Genomic DNA, 7,806 nt, shown 5'->3' with positions numbered 1-7,806 from the left:
TATATATATATATATATATATATATATATATATTTATATATATATATATATATATATATATATATATATATATATATATATATATAATCTATCTAATACATATAACATAACAAAAATCAATATTTTCATATACGAAAAGAATATATGAGACATATATATATTATTAATATAAAAATGATATAATTAATAAATTATATATAAATAAACTTATTCGATTACAGTTAAGTGTATTAATAAATATACAAATGATATAGGTTCGTGAATCCGAGGCCAACCCTGCATTGTTCAATATAGTCATATGTATTTTTACTACAAAATACATTAGGTGAGTTTCATTTGCTCCCTTTTTATATATATTTTTGGGACTGAGAATACGTGCGCTACTTTTATGAATGTTTTACGAAATAGACACAAGTAATTAAAACTACATTATATGGTTAAATGATCGAAGCCGAATAGGCCCCTTTTGCTTGGTAACCTAAGAATTTGGAAACCGATCTCCAAATTGACGCGAATACTAAAGATAGATCTATTGGGCCTAACAAACCCCATCCAAAGTACCGGATGCTTTAGTACTTCGATGTTGTTTTATATCATGTTCGAAGGATTTCCCAGAATGATAGGGGATATTCTTATATGCATCTTGTTAATGTCGGTTACCAGGTGTTCAATCCATATGAATGATATTTTTGTCTCTATGCATGGGACGTTTATTTATGAGAACTGAAAATGAAAATCTTGTGGTCTATTAAAATGATGGAAATAATTATTTATGTTAAACTAATGAACCCACCAACCTTTTGGTTGACATTTGAAAGTATGTTTATTCTCAGGTATGAAAGAAATCTTCCACTGTGCATTTGCTCATTTTAGAGACATTACTTGAAGTCATTCATGACATATTTCAAAAGACGTTGCATTCGAGTCGTCGAGTTCATCAAGATTATTATCAAGTCATTTATAGTTTAGATATATTATGAAATGGTATGCATGCCGTCAACTTTCAATGTATTAAAAGTTTGTCTTTTAAAAACGAATGCAATGTTTGTAAAATGTATCATATAGAGGTCAAGTACCTCGCGATGTAACCAACTATTGTGAATCATTTGTAATCGATATGGACTTCGTCTGGATGGATTAGGACGGGTCGCTTCAGTTGGTATCAGAGCGGTGGTCTTAGCAAACCAGGTCTGCATTAGTGTGTATAACTGATAAGTCGTTAGGATGCATTAGTGAGTCTGGACTTCGACCGTGTCTGCATATCAAAAATTTTGCTTATCATTTTTGTCGGAAATCATCAGTTTATCATCCTTAGGAAATTACCTGCTTATCATTCTTAGTCTAGACACATCTTACTGCAATAATTGCATGAATAGTGTATAGACAAAATTCATATCTTAGCATATCTACTAATCCATATCTTAGCATATCTGTCACACCCCCCAAAATGGACCAGGGGTAATTGTGACCAATCATATCATAACACAGTTGTATAAATGAGAACGACTCTATATGAGACTTTTTAAATAAAATCTTTGTTAATAAAACAGCGGAAGCAGTAATACATGTTTACATTATTATTAAAACGTAAAATAAATGTTTATGAACTAAAATATAATATGCGATGTGGACTCCATGCAAGCATCAAATCTATCATCACAAAGTTGCAAACAGCTAGCTCAATCATCACCTGAGACAAAACATGCTTAAAGTGTCAACCAAAAAGGTTGAGTGAAATTCACAGGTTTATAAATAATATCCAAAGTTTTAGACCACAATATTTAGTTTAAAGTTGATTGATATAGAAATATCAATCTAAAAGTGTTGCTGCAGTTTGTAATATCGCTACTAAACAAGTTTACCCTATGACACCTTGTACTGTCAGTGTCGTGGAATCATTATTATGTAACCAAAGACCAACAGTCGAATGGTTAGAGACGTTACTCTCAATAGGCCTACTCACAATAATTAAGTTTGCATTTAAACGTAGCAATTGATGATATTACGGTAGGGATTTAGCATGAATCAAAGCATGACAGCATAGTTAACAATTTAGTACTTGTGTCTAAGTGTAAAAAAGTTATAAAGCAAGCATGTGTCTCACCCCAAAAGTTATAAATAGTTAAGTAAACAGTAAAAGTGGGGATATGAAAATCACCTTAGTAACACAAAAGAGTATTCCACAAAAGAATTGAACGGAACGACGTGACCGAGATCTCAACCTAGAGATAGAACGTATGAGCAGACATTGCCTAACAGACAATAGTATATAGTACTATATTGATAGTAATGGTTCACTAAAGAATTTCCATTTTCGGAAGGTTACTATTTATGGAAAGTTTCCACTTATAGTAATTTTCCAATTTTAGAAAGTTCGGGTTAATCTTTAGCAAGACGTTGTATAACTTTACTCAAACTTCGTTGCTATCAAATAAGTCAGGAATGACCAGATGTAACCAGGGGCCCAGGACTCTTGACCAGAATCTAAGTCATGGCATTCGAGATCTACAAGCTTACCCATAAATGGCAACCTTGACATCATTCACTTACGACTGTGAGTAGCGATGAAGTTCACATGAATTGTACATTATCTTTGATTAACCTTCACTTTAGGTTTATATGTTATTATATATGTTATATTATATTTATTAATGTATTAACAATTTGATTATCTTATATTATATACTATAAGTTATTATTATTAAATTAGTATAGTTATAAAATAAGTGTTTATTAATAATGTATTGTTATTAACTTACATTATAAGTATTATACTTTATTATATAGTATAGTTAGTTATTAACCATAAGTTATAATAATAATAATATTAATTTAGTATATGTAATATACTTATGTTAATCGAAAATCATACTAATATATGTTAATTCGAATATTAATTCATTAAATATTATATTTATAATTTTTATAAACTTAGTTAATTATAAAATTCAGTAGGATATTTTATAAAAATAATTTTATCAAGTTTTAGTATTTATTTCCCACTTTTTTTTATATATATACTCGGTTTATATTAATTAAATTTAATTAGGTAATAAATATTAAATCGACCTAAATAAATAATTTTATATTTTTTACAGGTTCTATATTATGTAAAAATGTTATAAAAATTATTAAATCAAATTTTATATTAAAATATTATTTATTTAATTTTTTCTAATTATTTAACCATTGTAATCGGCCTATAATTAAATAAATAGGAAAAATAATTTAAAATTAATTTTTATATTTTTTTAAAGTATTTAGTGATTCTACTAATCTTATAAAAATTTTATAAAAATATTTAATACACGTTTGTATTTATTTTGTATTTTTTTTATTATTTCTCTTGGTTTAGAATAATGCAAAAGTAAATTCTTTTTAAATACTAATCATCCCATTTATTTAATTTTTATAATTTTTGCTTGTTTATAAAAGTATAATAATCTCAAAAAAAAATTTATAATTATTTTTATTACTGTTTAGTATTTTATTACGAATTTTATATTACTTTTATGTTTAAATACTACATAATTCGTATTTAATTATAAATAATATTCCATAAATTATCAAAATTATTTTTATACATCATAATACTTATAATACTAATTATAACATGTAAAAATAATTTATATATATTAAATTTGAATTTTTAAAGAATATACAAAAAAGTAAAAGCAATTCGATAAAAAATATAGAAAATACCTCAAGTACTTTCCCAAGTTTGTGAGAGAGTTTTTCCAAAGATTTGATACAAGTTTTTATGAAATAGAAGTGGGTATTTATAGGAAAAAAATGGTTGGTGAAAATAAAAAATATAAATAAAATAAAGGTGCCAATTTTGACAAAAAATAAAAACATGTTAAAAATGTTTTTAATAAGTTTTTGTTTTTGAAAATATTTAGTCAAAATTTATGGGCTCATTATTTAATTTATAAAAAAATCTCTTTTTTTATAAGCTAAAAATATATATATAATGATTAAAATTACTTATCATTTAATTAATAATTATGTTTCATATAGTTTTAAATATAATACGCATTAATATTAATATTAACTAAAGTTATTTTATATAATTAGTGTAAACTTTAGTTAACAAAAAGTGTCGACTAAAAATAAATATTTGATCAATGTCAAATTTAATTATATATTACGTATGGATAACAACCCTATAGTCAAATTAGTCAATTCAGGTATGGAAATATGAGGGTTGTTATAGTATCTGTCACTGTAGACTTTATCTGACATGGTTCCTTAATTTTCTCCGTAATTCACGGGATCTTTGGAAGTATGTATAGATATTCTATATATAATTAGAATATCATTCGATATTCGAAAATCATTTCATATCAAAACCCTTTAACTGATCGTGAGAGATGGATCCTACACCTAGCTTGGATTCCATTAGTTCCGGAAGCGATTTCGAGATGTATATTGAAGCAGACTCCGAAGTCAATGAACCAGAAGTGCCTTAACCATTTAGTTATTTTTCTTTCTAGAGGAGATGGGGGTGGGTCCGAGACTTACTCACTCAATGGAGAAATGAAGAAGGCGAGCCCTACCGCGAACCAAACTTACCTCCTAACATCAGAGAAAACGATGTACTCACCGGTGAACCTATGCGCAACACTGTATTCACCCTTCTTGCTAAAGTTTTCCACCTCGAAGGTCGCGTTACTGCAATCTCAGAAAATATTCAACCTCTACTTCTGAATACCAATCGAAGGGGAATATTAGAAGAAGTTAGGGAACTTCGAATTGATAATCAAGATCTATCGAATCAGATGAGTGGATGGATAGAAATGATAGAGGGTAGGATAGAAACCCTGACAAGAATGGTGCATGATTTACAAGCTATACTTACTACACCAACATCATCATCAACCTCAGCACCAACAACACTTGTAGCACCGACAGCAACAGTACCACCATCAGCAGCACCAGCAGCATAACCAGTACCAACAACAACAACATCATCACATGTCTCAACCTCGCAATATATACCTCAAGCATAATCATCATTCTACGAATCGTTTTACATAAACTATCTTCGTCCTTCATGGCAATTATGTAATATCTAATGTTTTAGAGATTATGTACTCTAGTTCTAGCCTAAATCTGATGAGTTTAATATCACATTGACTCATTAAATCCATGATTACATCTGAAAAAAATATATATGTATATATGTTTTCATAGAGATTGTAATTAAAATTTTTATTGTACAAACTGTTAATGGTGAAAATATTTTAACGGGTAGGTAATACCCGAGGAATATATAGATTTCGCATTAATAAGTTACACTGTACATTCTTCAAATCTGGTTCAACAGACATTTACTATTCTACTTACATCCACAGATATACGTAACCGTTCACCACAGAATAATCATTTTCATTCAATTTCATATTTGGATTTTGATTTATCATAATTCAACAAGTGGCATAATGAAGAAAACATTGGACAAAATAAAATTTGTTAGAAACAAACAAATTAACTATGAGAAATTTTGTTAAGAATCCACGCTAACTGTTCCTAACTAACTGTTCCTAGCTAACTGATTACATTTTTATTTATCGCAGTTTATTTATCGCAGTTTATTTATCGCAATTTAATTATCGCAATTTTATTTATCGTCATTTAATTTCTGTTATTTACTTTACGCATTTTATTTATCGTCATTTAAATTCTGTATTTATTTTACGCACTTTAAATATTGGGACACATATACAAGGTTTTGACCTATCATATCGACGCATATATATATTATTTGGAATAACCATAGACACTCTATATGCAGTAATGATCGAGTTCTCTATACAGGGTTGAGGTTGATTCTATAATAATATATATACTTTGAGTTGTGATCGAGTCTGAGACATGTACACGGGTCACGATACGTATTAATTAATTCGAATATTATATATTAAATTATATATGAATTATTGGACTGTTAACTGTGGATTATCGACTGTGGACTAATGACATTGGACAATTAAAATGAATTAAAATATTGATTATAATATATGAAACTATATAATTCTTTAAGTTTGCCACTTGATTTCATCTTAAACCTCATTTGTATCTTGACGATTACAATCTGCGTTCAAACCTTTCATGATTCTTGAAAACATCTCAATCGAGAGGATGAATCAATCGCATTTCATGTACGGAAGAAAAGATTGATGCATATAGTCATGCACCTGAAAATACTCGAAACCTGAGTAAAAGTTTAACACGTATCTGTGCTAGCTTCTTTGGCGTTATTATTACCGAAAATAACCTTGCAACTCCTGTTCGAGATAACTAATTTTGTCACAGCTCCAGCAAATTAACTTCGACTTTTCATTTGAAACAACCTTATTATAACCTTTATTTATATGCATGCTCTTTTATTGTTACCGGAGAACCTTTTATATTCCATCATATTACCAGCAGACGTACCAGCAACCTCGTTGCTCCTTGGCTTAAATCTCTTCGACAAATCAATATATTTATCTATTGAAGTCTCATCATGTACTCATCCGCATCTTGTAACAAGAATTGCCATACCAATTACCGAGAATCTGTAAATATGTATTTTGAGTCTCGCAACGTTTTCACATCAACAGTTATATGTATCCATATAACATTTATCTCTTAGAACTATGATCTTTCATTCTGAAATTCTGAAAAGCACCCAGTCTGTGAATTAATGCGCTGAACTTTGAAAAGTTGAATGAATCAACAAAAACTGTGGATGATTTTAACAGTCAAAAGTTTGATAAAAAAAGATACGTTGGAAAAGCTCAAAAGGAAGTTTGGTACTGAAAAACGGATTGAGCAAACCATGAAGGAGACTCTGAGCAAATCACAAGGACTAAACTTGTACATAAAGAACCCTGATGATTTTGTTTCTGATGAAATCTTTAGCAAATATCTTGCTCCTTATTTATTCTAAATCCTTGCGAAAGGATTTTCTTTATCAACATTCGATCTTAGAAATTCTGGAAATATCATCATAAATATCTTCGATATTTCCAAGAATATTTTCATAACAATTCTTATCTGAAATCATTAATCTCTTCGTGCTATCAGTGTTACATCATATAAAAACTGTTAGTTTCTATATTCTGTAAACTTTCGAGCTTAAAATATGAATGTTATTGAAGTAATGTTGGGAACTGATGCATGAGTTAGTATAATATAATGACACTTGATCAACGTGATTATGTTACAGTAAGTCATGCTGAGTTTCTAATGGAACGTGATGATTCACAGATCATAACGTCATCATGTGCCATATTACACGACTTTTACGTTTTATCTGATATATAAACATATCAAGAACATATTTTCTTGATAGTTCTATCTTTCCCAGATATTCTGGTAATTTGACGAATTAAGATCGTGCCATTACCATTCCTTTCTTAAAACATTAACAATGTTCATTTTGAAATTTATATCTGCGAAATCTGTACCATTACAAGAGATGCCTAACCGCAAGAAGAAGAAACGAAGGGACAAAGCTTCGAAATAGAAATTGGAGTATAAATTGCAGCAAATAGGAGGGAGTATTAACTGTGGATGACAATGATTATAGGAAACAGAAATAGGGACATTGAAAAATAAGGGGAGATACAAAGCCCGATAACAACGTATAAATTACAAACTGTGGATATTAATAGGAATAGCAATAAAAAGACACGGTATAATTAAGAATAGTATCACCCCAAGGTTATATTAAAAGTAAACAGATTTTTCTAGTGGAAGATTGAAAAGAAGGATGACAGAAATGATAATTAGGAAAAATATTAGGGATTAGAACTG

Source organism: Rutidosis leptorrhynchoides, chromosome 2, assembly GCF_046630445.1.
Source record: "Rutidosis leptorrhynchoides isolate AG116_Rl617_1_P2 chromosome 2, CSIRO_AGI_Rlap_v1, whole genome shotgun sequence".
Taxonomy (NCBI): domain Eukaryota; kingdom Viridiplantae; phylum Streptophyta; class Magnoliopsida; order Asterales; family Asteraceae; genus Rutidosis; species Rutidosis leptorrhynchoides.
The sequence above is the reverse complement of the archived record's forward strand: the minus strand, read 5'-3'. Positions refer to the sequence as shown.